General features: G+C 50.1%; 22 non-coding genes across 22 annotated transcripts; all 22 read right to left on the bottom strand.

Annotated features, from left to right (window-relative positions):
• Window positions 1-21: 21 nt before the first annotated feature.
• Trnaf-gaa (transfer RNA phenylalanine (anticodon GAA)) lies at window positions 22-94 on the bottom strand. The gene has a single exon. It is a non-coding gene; the product is annotated as a tRNA-Phe (tRNA).
• Window positions 95-685: 591 nt separating this feature from the next.
• Window positions 686-767, bottom strand: Trnas-uga (transfer RNA serine (anticodon UGA)). Its single transcript has one exon. It is a non-coding gene; the product is annotated as a tRNA-Ser (tRNA).
• Window positions 768-1,465: 698 nt separating this feature from the next.
• Window positions 1,466-1,547, bottom strand: Trnas-cga (transfer RNA serine (anticodon CGA)). The gene has a single exon. It is a non-coding gene; the product is annotated as a tRNA-Ser (tRNA).
• A 138-nt stretch (window positions 1,548-1,685) lies between these two features.
• On the bottom strand, window positions 1,686-1,758 carry Trnak-uuu (transfer RNA lysine (anticodon UUU)). The gene has a single exon. It is a non-coding gene; the product is annotated as a tRNA-Lys (tRNA).
• Window positions 1,759-2,290: 532 nt separating this feature from the next.
• On the bottom strand, window positions 2,291-2,363 carry Trnaf-gaa (transfer RNA phenylalanine (anticodon GAA)). The gene has a single exon. It is a non-coding gene; the product is annotated as a tRNA-Phe (tRNA).
• Window positions 2,364-2,954: 591 nt separating this feature from the next.
• Window positions 2,955-3,036, bottom strand: Trnas-uga (transfer RNA serine (anticodon UGA)). Its single transcript has one exon. It is a non-coding gene; the product is annotated as a tRNA-Ser (tRNA).
• Window positions 3,037-3,734: 698 nt separating this feature from the next.
• Trnas-cga (transfer RNA serine (anticodon CGA)) lies at window positions 3,735-3,816 on the bottom strand. The gene has a single exon. It is a non-coding gene; the product is annotated as a tRNA-Ser (tRNA).
• Window positions 3,817-3,954: 138 nt separating this feature from the next.
• Trnak-uuu (transfer RNA lysine (anticodon UUU)) lies at window positions 3,955-4,027 on the bottom strand. Its single transcript has one exon. It is a non-coding gene; the product is annotated as a tRNA-Lys (tRNA).
• A 532-nt stretch (window positions 4,028-4,559) lies between these two features.
• On the bottom strand, window positions 4,560-4,632 carry Trnaf-gaa (transfer RNA phenylalanine (anticodon GAA)). Its single transcript has one exon. It is a non-coding gene; the product is annotated as a tRNA-Phe (tRNA).
• A 591-nt stretch (window positions 4,633-5,223) lies between these two features.
• Trnas-uga (transfer RNA serine (anticodon UGA)) lies at window positions 5,224-5,305 on the bottom strand. The gene has a single exon. It is a non-coding gene; the product is annotated as a tRNA-Ser (tRNA).
• A 695-nt stretch (window positions 5,306-6,000) lies between these two features.
• Trnas-cga (transfer RNA serine (anticodon CGA)) lies at window positions 6,001-6,082 on the bottom strand. The gene has a single exon. It is a non-coding gene; the product is annotated as a tRNA-Ser (tRNA).
• A 138-nt stretch (window positions 6,083-6,220) lies between these two features.
• On the bottom strand, window positions 6,221-6,293 carry Trnak-uuu (transfer RNA lysine (anticodon UUU)). The gene has a single exon. It is a non-coding gene; the product is annotated as a tRNA-Lys (tRNA).
• A 531-nt stretch (window positions 6,294-6,824) lies between these two features.
• Trnaf-gaa (transfer RNA phenylalanine (anticodon GAA)) lies at window positions 6,825-6,897 on the bottom strand. The gene has a single exon. It is a non-coding gene; the product is annotated as a tRNA-Phe (tRNA).
• A 591-nt stretch (window positions 6,898-7,488) lies between these two features.
• On the bottom strand, window positions 7,489-7,570 carry Trnas-uga (transfer RNA serine (anticodon UGA)). Its single transcript has one exon. It is a non-coding gene; the product is annotated as a tRNA-Ser (tRNA).
• Window positions 7,571-8,269: 699 nt separating this feature from the next.
• Window positions 8,270-8,351, bottom strand: Trnas-cga (transfer RNA serine (anticodon CGA)). The gene has a single exon. It is a non-coding gene; the product is annotated as a tRNA-Ser (tRNA).
• A 138-nt stretch (window positions 8,352-8,489) lies between these two features.
• Trnak-uuu (transfer RNA lysine (anticodon UUU)) lies at window positions 8,490-8,562 on the bottom strand. Its single transcript has one exon. It is a non-coding gene; the product is annotated as a tRNA-Lys (tRNA).
• Window positions 8,563-9,093: 531 nt separating this feature from the next.
• Window positions 9,094-9,166, bottom strand: Trnaf-gaa (transfer RNA phenylalanine (anticodon GAA)). Its single transcript has one exon. It is a non-coding gene; the product is annotated as a tRNA-Phe (tRNA).
• A 591-nt stretch (window positions 9,167-9,757) lies between these two features.
• On the bottom strand, window positions 9,758-9,839 carry Trnas-uga (transfer RNA serine (anticodon UGA)). Its single transcript has one exon. It is a non-coding gene; the product is annotated as a tRNA-Ser (tRNA).
• Window positions 9,840-10,537: 698 nt separating this feature from the next.
• On the bottom strand, window positions 10,538-10,619 carry Trnas-cga (transfer RNA serine (anticodon CGA)). The gene has a single exon. It is a non-coding gene; the product is annotated as a tRNA-Ser (tRNA).
• A 138-nt stretch (window positions 10,620-10,757) lies between these two features.
• On the bottom strand, window positions 10,758-10,830 carry Trnak-uuu (transfer RNA lysine (anticodon UUU)). The gene has a single exon. It is a non-coding gene; the product is annotated as a tRNA-Lys (tRNA).
• Window positions 10,831-11,361: 531 nt separating this feature from the next.
• On the bottom strand, window positions 11,362-11,434 carry Trnaf-gaa (transfer RNA phenylalanine (anticodon GAA)). The gene has a single exon. It is a non-coding gene; the product is annotated as a tRNA-Phe (tRNA).
• A 591-nt stretch (window positions 11,435-12,025) lies between these two features.
• Window positions 12,026-12,107, bottom strand: Trnas-uga (transfer RNA serine (anticodon UGA)). Its single transcript has one exon. It is a non-coding gene; the product is annotated as a tRNA-Ser (tRNA).
• Window positions 12,108-12,494: the final 387 nt, after the last annotated feature.

The following is a 12,494-nucleotide window of genomic DNA, read 5'->3' as shown; positions in this document are numbered from 1 at the left end:
GTCAGCTTCAAAACGAATGCATGCCGAAACCCGGGATCGAACCAGGGACCTTTAGATCTTCAGTCTAACGCTCTCCCAACTGAGCTATTTCGGCTGACGTGGAACGTCTCTGTTTTGTACGTCTTCGTTAACCTCTGCCTCGTCGCCAATTTCACAGTCGTCTTCGTCTGATAAGACACAGGGACGCTGAAAGGCGAGCAGCAGATGCAGTGAAGCACCACACACATTTCTTCTGCTTCAATCATCGTAACAAGCAAACACGTCGACTCGATTCATGTAATATTGACTTCGCTGACGCTAGAAAACCGGTGCTATATCGATGCCACGTGCAACTCGTGTGCAGAGAACGAGACACAAGAAGGAGTGAGCCTCTCCACCGTGTGAGAGGCAGTATCTAGCAGATACACACGGTAAAACATTTGACTTGCGCTAGCTCATAAATTGCTGCACGTCATCGTCTGCAAGCTAAAATGGACACATCTGCACTGCCCAGAGAGGCGACACTTGCACTGACACCTGGTGGACGGCTGCGAGACGAGGAGATGAGCTGTGGCTTCTGGGCGCGACTTTAGCGCTGCACCCTGTAGCCAAGAACACTGCACATTGCTGGCGACCCACGTGTTTAGTAGTGACGCAACCGCTAGGATGCAGCTGAACGTCCATCTTCTGTGAGCGAGAAAATTTTCGCAGTCGGCAGGACTCGAACCTGCGCTCCCAGAGGGAATCTGATTTCAAGTCAGACGCCTTAACCACTCGGCCACGACTGCCGGTGGCAAAAGCGTCTTCCGACAAGTGAAAGTGCCACCTTGAGAAGCAATCCGATGGCAGAAAGCGGCTTGGCCTCACTCTTTTCTCTAGTGTTTCCATGGCCAGCACATTAGCCGTTACGAAAGTGTATTAATTTTCGCCCAGGCAGAGGCTTGGACCCAACACCCTTTGGTTGAAAACCTAACGCTCTACCGACTGAGCTATCGTACAGCTGCGTGATGAGCGAGTGATTCACATGTCGTAATTACTGGCTTATGGCTCCAATGGCGACTTCACCGACTTCCCACTGACGCACCGCTGACGCTAGTTTTCTGTCGTCTTAAGCGGTGGACATACTTGCAAGTAGCTGCGAGATCTTAAGAAAAGAAACGCTGCACCATTGCTTTTGCCGCACTCGAATGACTGAATTACGATTCTTAAAAAGAAATGAATGTTCGCTCTGTCCAAAACTTCCAAGCACATGTGTGTACTCACAAACTCGGCGTCGGCGCGAGAAAATGACGGGAGCGCACTCGTGGGCCTGCGACGGCTTTCTGCAGTCCCAGCGTCAGTGCGTGGTGAACCGGTAACCACAGGAAGCAGCGGCCGTCGCGGAACTCTGTATTCTTAAATTTTCGTCTTGTTGAGAGTGGCGTCATTGGCTTGCACCCGCGTTCATGCGTGTGAAAATATTTGCTCTTCTTTACGCAAAATCGCACGCAGCCGGTAGGACTCGAACCTACGCTCCCAGAGGGAATCTGATTTCGAGTCAGACGCCTTAACCACTCGGCCACGACTGCGCGGAGCGCAATCCTCTCCCGTCACATGCAACTGCCACCGTTTAAAGCACTGTGGTGGCAGGAAACGGCGTAGTTACATTCTCTTCCGTAGTGTTTCCGCCGCTACTAGACGAATCACTACCAAAGCATTAAAATTTCCGCCCAGACAGGGATTTGAACCCTGGACCCTTAGGTTAAAAGCCTAATGCTCTACCGGCTGAGCTACCCGGGCTCACAGGACGTTAGCAAACCTTCCACGATGCACAACTATACATTGGCTCATGTCCTTTACTGTTGTGCAATCGCTGCAACTAATAAAACGTCGCCTGGATGCTGTCTACAAACTTATCGTGCTAAGCTCGTAACAGACTATCAAAGAATACTGACACACGACGCAAAAACAAATTGCAGCAGTCGTTACGTCTCATGCGTTGGAGCAGAGGATTTACGTGTTTTGTTGACACTCACTGGGCAACTCGAAAATTCACAAGCATTTTGAATGCAATGTTTCCCACGCTTTCGCTCATTTCACAGTTCCGTTGGAGACGTTCTTCACGTCCTGACACAAAAAAGGGAACGCAGTCGGTAGGACATTTTTTTTTTTTATTTTCTTGCTTCCCAGGCAGTTGCCTACTGTGTTCCTCTTATGGCATGCACTAGACAACCAGAACAGCTACAGGAGGGAGTCACTTTTGTTCTCGGCGGTAGTTACATTATCACAAACTCAGAGCAATTCCATTGGCGTCAGCTTCAAAACGAATGCATGCCGAAACCCGGGATCGAACCAGGGACCTTTAGATCTTCAGTCTAACGCTCTCCCAACTGAGCTATTTCGGCTGACGTGGAACGTCTCTGTTTTGTACGTCTTCGTTAACCTCTGCCTCGTCGCCAATTTCACAGTCGTCTTCGTCTGATAAGACACAGGGACGCTGAAAGGCGAGCAGCAGATGCAGTGAAGCACCACACACATTTCTTCTGCTTCAATCATCGTAACAAGCAAACACGTCGACTCGATTCATGTAATATTGACTTCGCTGACGCTAGAAAACCGGTGCTATATCGATGCCACGTGCAACTCGTGTGCAGAGAACGAGACACAAGAAGGAGTGAGCCTCTCCACCGTGTGAGAGGCAGTATCTAGCAGATACACACGGTAAAACATTTGACTTGCGCTAGCTCATAAATTGCTGCACGTCATCGTCTGCAAGCTAAAATGGACACATCTGCACTGCCCAGAGAGGCGACACTTGCACTGACACCTGGTGGACGGCTGCGAGACGAGGAGATGAGCTGTGGCTTCTGGGCGCGACTTTAGCGCTGCACCCTGTAGCCAAGAACACTGCACATTGCTGGCGACCCACGTGTTTAGTAGTGACGCAACCGCTAGGATGCAGCTGAACGTCCATCTTCTGTGAGCGAGAAAATTTTCGCAGTCGGCAGGACTCGAACCTGCGCTCCCAGAGGGAATCTGATTTCAAGTCAGACGCCTTAACCACTCGGCCACGACTGCCGGTGGCAAAAGCGTCTTCCGACAAGTGAAAGTGCCACCTTGAGAAGCAATCCGATGGCAGAAAGCGGCTTGGCCTCACTCTTTTCTCTAGTGTTTCCATGGCCAGCACATTAGCCGTTACGAAAGTGTATTAATTTTCGCCCAGGCAGAGGCTTGGACCCAACACCCTTTGGTTGAAAACCTAACGCTCTACCGACTGAGCTATCGTACAGCTGCGTGATGAGCGAGTGATTCACATGTCGTAATTACTGGCTTATGGCTCCAATGGCGACTTCACCGACTTCCCACTGACGCACCGCTGACGCTAGTTTTCTGTCGTCTTAAGCGGTGGACATACTTGCAAGTAGCTGCGAGATCTTAAGAAAAGAAACGCTGCACCATTGCTTTTGCCGCACTCGAATGACTGAATTACGATTCTTAAAAAGAAATGAATGTTCGCTCTGTCCAAAACTTCCAAGCACATGTGTGTACTCACAAACTCGGCGTCGGCGCGAGAAAATGACGGGAGCGCACTCGTGGGCCTGCGACGGCTTTCTGCAGTCCCAGCGTCAGTGCGTGGTGAACCGGTAACCACAGGAAGCAGCGGCCGTCGCGGAACTCTGTATTCTTAAATTTTCGTCTTGTTGAGAGTGGCGTCATTGGCTTGCACCCGCGTTCATGCGTGTGAAAATATTTGCTCTTCTTTACGCAAAATCGCACGCAGCCGGTAGGACTCGAACCTACGCTCCCAGAGGGAATCTGATTTCGAGTCAGACGCCTTAACCACTCGGCCACGACTGCGCGGAGCGCAATCCTCTCCCGTCACATGCAACTGCCACCGTTTAAAGCACTGTGGTGGCAGGAAACGGCGTAGTTACATTCTCTTCCGTAGTGTTTCCGCCGCTACTAGACGAATCACTACCAAAGCATTAAAATTTCCGCCCAGACAGGGATTTGAACCCTGGACCCTTAGGTTAAAAGCCTAATGCTCTACCGGCTGAGCTACCCGGGCTCACAGGACGTTAGCAAACCTTCCACGATGCACAACTATACATTGGCTCATGTCCTTTACTGTTGTGCAATCGCTGCAACTAATAAAACGTCGCCTGGATGCTGTCTACAAACTTATCGTGCTAAGCTCGTAACAGACTATCAAAGAATACTGACACACGACGCAAAAACAAATTGCAGCAGTCGTTACGTCTCATGCGTTGGAGCAGAGGATTTACGTGTTTTGTTGACACTCACTGGGCAACTCGAAAATTCACAAGCATTTTGAATGCAATGTTTCCCACGCTTTCGCTCATTTCACAGTTCCGTTGGAGACGTTCTTCACGTCCTGACACAAAAAAGGGAACGCAGTCGGTAGGACATTTTTTTTTTTTATTTTCTTGCTTCCCAGGCAGTTGCCTACTGTGTTCCTCTTATGGCATGCACTAGACAACCAGAACAGCTACAGGAGGGAGTCACTTTTGTTCTCGGCGGTAGTTACATTATCACAAACTCAGAGCAATTCCATTGGCGTCAGCTTCAAAACGAATGCATGCCGAAACCCGGGATCGAACCAGGGACCTTTAGATCTTCAGTCTAACGCTCTCCCAACTGAGCTATTTCGGCTGACGTGGAACGTCTCTGTTTTGTACGTCTTCGTTAACCTCTGCCTCGTCGCCAATTTCACAGTCGTCTTCGTCTGATAAGACACAGGGACGCTGAAAGGCGAGCAGCAGATGCAGTGAAGCACCACACACATTTCTTCTGCTTCAATCATCGTAACAAGCAAACACGTCGACTCGATTCATGTAATATTGACTTCGCTGACGCTAGAAAACCGGTGCTATATCGATGCCACGTGCAACTCGTGTGCAGAGAACGAGACACAAGAAGGAGTGAGCCTCTCCACCGTGTGAGAGGCAGTATCTAGCAGATACACACGGTAAAACATTTGACTTGCGCTAGCTCATAAATTGCTGCACGTCATCGTCTGCAAGCTAAAATGGACACATCTGCACTGCCCAGAGAGGCGACACTTGCACTGACACCTGGTGGACGGCTGCGAGACGAGGAGATGAGCTGTGGCTTCTGGGCGCGACTTTAGCGCTGCACCCTGTAGCCAAGAACACTGCACATTGCTGGCGACCCACGTGTTTAGTAGTGACGCAACCGCTAGGATGCAGCTGAACGTCCATCTTCTGTGAGCGAGAAAATTTTCGCAGTCGGCAGGACTCGAACCTGCGCTCCCAGAGGGAATCTGATTTCAAGTCAGACGCCTTAACCACTCGGCCACGACTGCCGGTGGCAAAAGCGTCTTCCGACAAGTGAAAGTGCCACCTTGAGAAGCAATCCGATGGCAGAAAGCGGCTTGGCCTCACTCTTTTCTCTAGTGTTTCCATGGCCAGCACATTAGCCGTTACGAAAGTGTATTAATTTTCGCCCAGGCAGAGGCTTGGACCCAACACCCTTTGGTTGAAACCTAACGCTCTACCGACTGAGCTATCGTACAGCTGCGTGATGAGCGAGTGATTCACATGTCGTAATTACTGGCTTATGGCTCAATGGCGACTTCACCGACTTCCCACTGACGCACCGCTGACGCTAGTTTTCTGTCGTCTTAAGCGGTGGACATACTTGCAAGTAGCTGCGAGATCTTAAGAAAAGAAACGCTGCACCATTGCTTTTGCCGCACTCGAATGACTGAATTACGATTCTTAAAAAGAAATGAATGTTCGCTCTGTCCAAAACTTCCAAGCACATGTGTGTACTCACAAACTCGGCGTCGGCGCGAGAAAATGACGGGAGCGCACTCGTGGGCCTGCGACGGCTTTCTGCAGTCCCAGCGTCAGTGCGTGGTGAACCGTAACCACAGGAAGCAGCGGCCGTCGCGGAACTCTGTATTCTTAAATTTTCGTCTTGTTGAGAGTGGCGTCATTGGCTTGCACCCGCGTTCATGCGTGTGAAAATATTTGCTCTTCTTTACGCAAAATCGCACGCAGCCGGTAGGACTCGAACCTACGCTCCCAGAGGGAATCTGATTTCGAGTCAGACGCCTTAACCACTCGGCCACGACTGCGCGGAGCGCAATCCTCTCCCGTCACATGCAACTGCCACCGTTTAAAGCACTGTGGTGGCAGGAAACGGCGTAGTTACATTCTCTTCCGTAGTGTTTCCGCCGCTACTAGACGAATCACTACCAAAGCATTAAAATTTCCGCCCAGACAGGGATTTGAACCCTGGACCCTTAGGTTAAAAGCCTAATGCTCTACCGGCTGAGCTACCCGGGCTCACAGGACGTTAGCAAACCTTCCACGATGCACAACTATACATTGGCTCATGTCCTTTACTGTTGTGCAATCGCTGCAACTAATAAAACGTCGCCTGGATGCTGTCTACAAACTTATCGTGCTAAGCTCGTAACAGACTATCAAAGAATACTGACACACGACGCAAAAACAAATTGCAGCAGTCGTTACGTCTCATGCGTTGGAGCAGAGGATTTACGTGTTTTGTTGACACTCACTGGGCAACTCGAAAATTCACAAGCATTTTGAATGCAATGTTTCCCACGCTTTCGCTCATTTCACAGTTCCGTTGGAGACGTTCTTCACGTCCTGACACAAAAAAGGGAACGCAGTCGGTAGGACATTTTTTTTTTTATTTTCTTGCTTCCCAGGCAGTTGCCTACTGTGTTCCTCTTATGGCATGCACTAGACAACCAGAACAGCTACAGGAGGGAGTCACTTTTGTTCTCGGCGGTAGTTACATTATCACAAACTCAGAGCAATTCCATTGGCGTCAGCTTCAAAACGAATGCATGCCGAAACCCGGGATCGAACCAGGGACCTTTAGATCTTCAGTCTAACGCTCTCCCAACTGAGCTATTTCGGCTGACGTGGAACGTCTCTGTTTTGTACGTCTTCGTTAACCTCTGCCTCGTCGCCAATTTCACAGTCGTCTTCGTCTGATAAGACACAGGGACGCTGAAAGGCGAGCAGCAGATGCAGTGAAGCACCACACACATTTCTTCTGCTTCAATCATCGTAACAAGCAAACACGTCGACTCGATTCATGTAATATTGACTTCGCTGACGCTAGAAAACCGGTGCTATATCGATGCCACGTGCAACTCGTGTGCAGAGAACGAGACACAAGAAGGAGTGAGCCTCTCCACCGTGTGAGAGGCAGTATCTAGCAGATACACACGGTAAAACATTTGACTTGCGCTAGCTCATAAATTGCTGCACGTCATCGTCTGCAAGCTAAAATGGACACATCTGCACTGCCCAGAGAGGCGACACTTGCACTGACACCTGGTGGACGGCTGCGAGACGAGGAGATGAGCTGTGGCTTCTGGGCGCGACTTTAGCGCTGCACCCTGTAGCCAAGAACACTGCACATTGCTGGCGACCCACGTGTTTAGTAGTGACGCAACCGCTAGGATGCAGCTGAACGTCCATCTTCTGTGAGCGAGAAAATTTTCGCAGTCGGCAGGACTCGAACCTGCGCTCCCAGAGGGAATCTGATTTCAAGTCAGACGCCTTAACCACTCGGCCACGACTGCCGGTGGCAAAAGCGTCTTCCGACAAGTGAAAGTGCCACCTTGAGAAGCAATCCGATGGCAGAAAGCGGCTTGGCCTCACTCTTTTCTCTAGTGTTTCCATGGCCAGCACATTAGCCGTTACGAAAGTGTATTAATTTTCGCCCAGGCAGAGGCTTGGACCCAACACCCTTTGGTTGAAAACCTAACGCTCTACCGACTGAGCTATCGTACAGCTGCGTGATGAGCGAGTGATTCACATTGTCGTAATTACTGGCTTATGGCTCCAATGGCGACTTCACCGACTTCCCACTGACGCACCGCTGACGCTAGTTTTCTGTCGTCTTAAGCGGTGGACATACTTGCAAGTAGCTGCGAGATCTTAAGAAAAGAAACGCTGCACCATTGCTTTTGCCGCACTCGAATGACTGAATTACGATTCTTAAAAAGAAATGAATGTTCGCTCTGTCCAAAACTTCCAAGCACATGTGTGTACTCACAAACTCGGCGTCGGCGCGAGAAAATGACGGGAGCGCACTCGTGGGCCTGCGACGGCTTTCTGCAGTCCCAGCGTCAGTGCGTGGTGAACCGGTAACCACAGGAAGCAGCGGCCGTCGCGGAACTCTGTATTCTTAAATTTTCGTCTTGTTGAGAGTGGCGTCATTGGCTTGCACCCGCGTTCATGCGTGTGAAAATATTTGCTCTTCTTTACGCAAAATCGCACGCAGCCGGTAGGACTCGAACCTACGCTCCCAGAGGGAATCTGATTTCGAGTCAGACGCCTTAACCACTCGGCCACGACTGCGCGGAGCGCAATCCTCTCCCGTCACATGCAACTGCCACCGTTTAAAGCACTGTGGTGGCAGGAAACGGCGTAGTTACATTCTCTTCCGTAGTGTTTCCGCCGCTACTAGACGAATCACTACCAAAGCATTAAAATTTCCGCCCAGACAGGGATTTGAACCCTGGACCCTTAGGTTAAAAGCCTAATGCTCTACCGGCTGAGCTACCCGGGCTCACAGGACGTTAGCAAACCTTCCACGATGCACAACTATACATTGGCTCATGTCCTTTACTGTTGTGCAATCGCTGCAACTAATAAAACGTCGCCTGGATGCTGTCTACAAACTTATCGTGCTAAGCTCGTAACAGACTATCAAAGAATACTGACACACGACGCAAAAACAAATTGCAGCAGTCGTTACGTCTCATGCGTTGGAGCAGAGGATTTACGTGTTTTGTTGACACTCACTGGGCAACTCGAAAATTCACAAGCATTTTGAATGCAATGTTTCCCACGCTTTCGCTCATTTCACAGTTCCGTTGGAGACGTTCTTCACGTCCTGACACAAAAAAGGGAACGCAGTCGGTAGGACATTTTTTTTTTTATTTTCTTGCTTCCCAGGCAGTTGCCTACTGTGTTCCTCTTATGGCATGCACTAGACAACCAGAACAGCTACAGGAGGGAGTCACTTTTGTTCTCGGCGGTAGTTACATTATCACAAACTCAGAGCAATTCCATTGGCGTCAGCTTCAAAACGAATGCATGCCGAAACCCGGGATCGAACCAGGGACCTTTAGATCTTCAGTCTAACGCTCTCCCAACTGAGCTATTTCGGCTGACGTGGAACGTCTCTGTTTTGTACGTCTTCGTTAACCTCTGCCTCGTCGCCAATTTCACAGTCGTCTTCGTCTGATAAGACACAGGGACGCTGAAAGGCGAGCAGCAGATGCAGTGAAGCACCACACACATTTCTTCTGCTTCAATCATCGTAACAAGCAAACACGTCGACTCGATTCATGTAATATTGACTTCGCTGACGCTAGAAAACCGGTGCTATATCGATGCCACGTGCAACTCGTGTGCAGAGAACGAGACACAAGAAGGAGTGAGCCTCTCCACCGTGTGAGAGGCAGTATCTAGCAGATACACACGGTAAAACATTTGACTTGCGCTAGCTCATAAATTGCTGCACGTCATCGTCTGCAAGCTAAAATGGACACATCTGCACTGCCCAGAGAGGCGACACTTGCACTGACACCTGGTGGACGGCTGCGAGACGAGGAGATGAGCTGTGGCTTCTGGGCGCGACTTTAGCGCTGCACCCTGTAGCCAAGAACACTGCACATTGCTGGCGACCCACGTGTTTAGTAGTGACGCAACCGCTAGGATGCAGCTGAACGTCCATCTTCTGTGAGCGAGAAAATTTTCGCAGTCGGCAGGACTCGAACCTGCGCTCCCAGAGGGAATCTGATTTCAAGTCAGACGCCTTAACCACTCGGCCACGACTGCCGGTGGCAAAAGCGTCTTCCGACAAGTGAAAGTGCCACCTTGAGAAGCAATCCGATGGCAGAAAGCGGCTTGGCCTCACTCTTTTCTCTAGTGTTTCCATGGCCAGCACATTAGCCGTTACGAAAGTGTATTAATTTTCGCCCAGGCAGAGGCTTGGACCCAACACCCTTTGGTTGAAAACCTAACGCTCTACCGACTGAGCTATCGTACAGCTGCGTGATGAGCGAGTGATTCACATGTCGTAATTACTGGCTTATGGCTCCAATGGCGACTTCACCGACTTCCCACTGACGCACCGCTGACGCTAGTTTTCTGTCGTCTTAAGCGGTGGACATACTTGCAAGTAGCTGCGAGATCTTAAGAAAAGAAACGCTGCACCATTGCTTTTGCCGCACTCGAATGACTGAATTACGATTCTTAAAAAGAAATGAATGTTCGCTCTGTCCAAAACTTCCAAGCACATGTGTGTACTCACAAACTCGGCGTCGGCGCGAGAAAATGACGGGAGCGCACTCGTGGGCCTGCGACGGCTTTCTGCAGTCCCAGCGTCAGTGCGTGGTGAACCGGTAACCACAGGAAGCAGCGGCCGTCGCGGAACTCTGTATTCTTAAATTTTCGTCTTGTTGAGAGTGGCGTCATTGGCTTGCACCCGCGTTCATGCGTGTGAAAATATTTGCTCTTCTTTACGCAAAATCGCACGCAGCCGGTAGGACTCGAACCTACGCTCCCAGAGGGAATCTGATTTCGAGTCAGACGCCTTAACCACTCGGCCACGACTGCGCGGAGCGCAATCCTCTCCCGTCACATGCAACTGCCACCGTTTAAAGCACTGTGGTGGCAGGAAACGGCGTAGTTACATTCTCTTCCGTAGTGTTTCCGCCGCTACTAGACGAATCACTACCAAAGCATTAAAATTTCCGCCCAGACAGGGATTTGAACCCTGGACCCTTAGGTTAAAAGCCTAATGCTCTACCGGCTGAGCTACCCGGGCTCACAGGACGTTAGCAAACCTTCCACGATGCACAACTATACATTGGCTCATGTCCTTTACTGTTGTGCAATCGCTGCAACTAATAAAACGTCGCCTGGATGCTGTCTACAAACTTATCGTGCTAAGCTCGTAACAGACTATCAAAGAATACTGACACACGACGCAAAAACAAATTGCAGCAGTCGTTACGTCTCATGCGTTGGAGCAGAGGATTTACGTGTTTTGTTGACACTCACTGGGCAACTCGAAAATTCACAAGCATTTTGAATGCAATGTTTCCCACGCTTTCGCTCATTTCACAGTTCCGTTGGAGACGTTCTTCACGTCCTGACACAAAAAAGGGAACGCAGTCGGTAGGACATTTTTTTTTTTATTTTCTTGCTTCCCAGGCAGTTGCCTACTGTGTTCCTCTTATGGCATGCACTAGACAACCAGAACAGCTACAGGAGGGAGTCACTTTTGTTCTCGGCGGTAGTTACATTATCACAAACTCAGAGCAATTCCATTGGCGTCAGCTTCAAAACGAATGCATGCCGAAACCCGGGATCGAACCAGGGACCTTTAGATCTTCAGTCTAACGCTCTCCCAACTGAGCTATTTCGGCTGACGTGGAACGTCTCTGTTTTGTACGTCTTCGTTAACCTCTGCCTCGTCGCCAATTTCACAGTCGTCTTCGTCTGATAAGACACAGGGACGCTGAAAGGCGAGCAGCAGATGCAGTGAAGCACCACACACATTTCTTCTGCTTCAATCATCGTAACAAGCAAACACGTCGACTCGATTCATGTAATATTGACTTCGCTGACGCTAGAAAACCGGTGCTATATCGATGCCACGTGCAACTCGTGTGCAGAGAACGAGACACAAGAAGGAGTGAGCCTCTCCACCGTGTGAGAGGCAGTATCTAGCAGATACACACGGTAAAACATTTGACTTGCGCTAGCTCATAAATTGCTGCACGTCATCGTCTGCAAGCTAAAATGGACACATCTGCACTGCCCAGAGAGGCGACACTTGCACTGACACCTGGTGGACGGCTGCGAGACGAGGAGATGAGCTGTGGCTTCTGGGCGCGACTTTAGCGCTGCACCCTGTAGCCAAGAACACTGCACATTGCTGGCGACCCACGTGTTTAGTAGTGACGCAACCGCTAGGATGCAGCTGAACGTCCATCTTCTGTGAGCGAGAAAATTTTCGCAGTCGGCAGGACTCGAACCTGCGCTCCCAGAGGGAATCTGATTTCAAGTCAGACGCCTTAACCACTCGGCCACGACTGCCGGTGGCAAAAGCGTCTTCCGACAAGTGAAAGTGCCACCTTGAGAAGCAATCCGATGGCAGAAAGCGGCTTGGCCTCACTCTTTTCTCTAGTGTTTCCATGGCCAGCACATTAGCCGTTACGAAAGTGTATTAATTTTCGCCCAGGCAGAGGCTTGGACCCAACACCCTTTGGTTGAAAACCTAACGCTCTACCGACTGAGCTATCGTACAGCTGCGTGATGAGCGAGTGATTCACATGTCGTAATTACTGCTTATGGCTCCAATGGCGACTTCACCGACTTCCCACTGACGCACCGCTGACGCTAGTTTTCTGTCGTCTTAAGCGGTGGACATACTTGCAAGTAGCTGCGAGATCTTAAGAAAAGAAACGCTGCACCATTGCTTTT

This window comes from Schistocerca nitens, unplaced genomic scaffold, assembly GCF_023898315.1.
Source record: "Schistocerca nitens isolate TAMUIC-IGC-003100 unplaced genomic scaffold, iqSchNite1.1 HiC_scaffold_334, whole genome shotgun sequence".
In the NCBI taxonomy this organism is placed as follows: domain Eukaryota; kingdom Metazoa; phylum Arthropoda; class Insecta; order Orthoptera; family Acrididae; genus Schistocerca; species Schistocerca nitens.
Note: the sequence above shows the minus strand (reverse complement) of the source record. Positions and strands in the feature narration are given on the sequence as shown.